The sequence below is a fragment of the Corapipo altera genome, unplaced genomic scaffold, assembly GCF_003945725.1.
Source record: "Corapipo altera isolate COAL_440 unplaced genomic scaffold, ASM394572v1 61, whole genome shotgun sequence".
In the NCBI taxonomy this organism is placed as follows: domain Eukaryota; kingdom Metazoa; phylum Chordata; class Aves; order Passeriformes; family Pipridae; genus Corapipo; species Corapipo altera.
The window spans coordinates 6793676-6794317 of record NW_020884910.1 but is presented as its reverse complement, the minus strand read 5'-3'; positions in this window follow the sequence as shown (position 1 = coordinate 6794317).

The window sequence follows — 642 nt, the reverse complement described above, 5'->3', positions numbered from 1 at the left end:
TCAGGTATGCTTTCTGTCTGTCACTTTATCTGCGTCCCTTCTCACCACACTTCTGCCTGAACATTCCCACAGGTTAGGTTTGAAGTGGCTCAGGGAGTAGGATGGCTCCAAGAGTTGAAGCCACGAGACCTGGCACTATTTGTGCCAGAGAAGTTGTGAGAGAGAACATCCTGGAAGTGTTCAAGGCCAGGTTGGATAGGACTCTGAGCAACCTGGAGTCTAGTGGAAGGTGTCCCTGCCCATGGCAGAGGGGTTGGAAATAGATGATCTTTAAGGTCGTTTCCAACTGAAACCACTCTATGATTCTATGACTATCTGTGGTGGACCTTCGGCTGCCCCAGGACAGCTGCCCTGGGCAGTGTGCTCAGCCCCTAAAGTAAACCAGATGCCTCCAAGTCCGTGTTACCTGTGCTCCCCTCAGGTCTCTGTGCAGCTCCCTCAGGATGTACCGCAGAAAATCTCACCCCTACTTAGGGCCTTCTCTCACAGGGTGCCCAGGGTGACTATGAGGCCCTGTGCTGGGGCAAATCACAGAATCATAGAATCCTTAGGGTTGGAAGGGACCTCTGGAGATCACCTAGTCCAACCCCCCTTCCAAGGCAGGGTCACCTAGAGCAGGTTACTAGATGCAAATAACAGCAC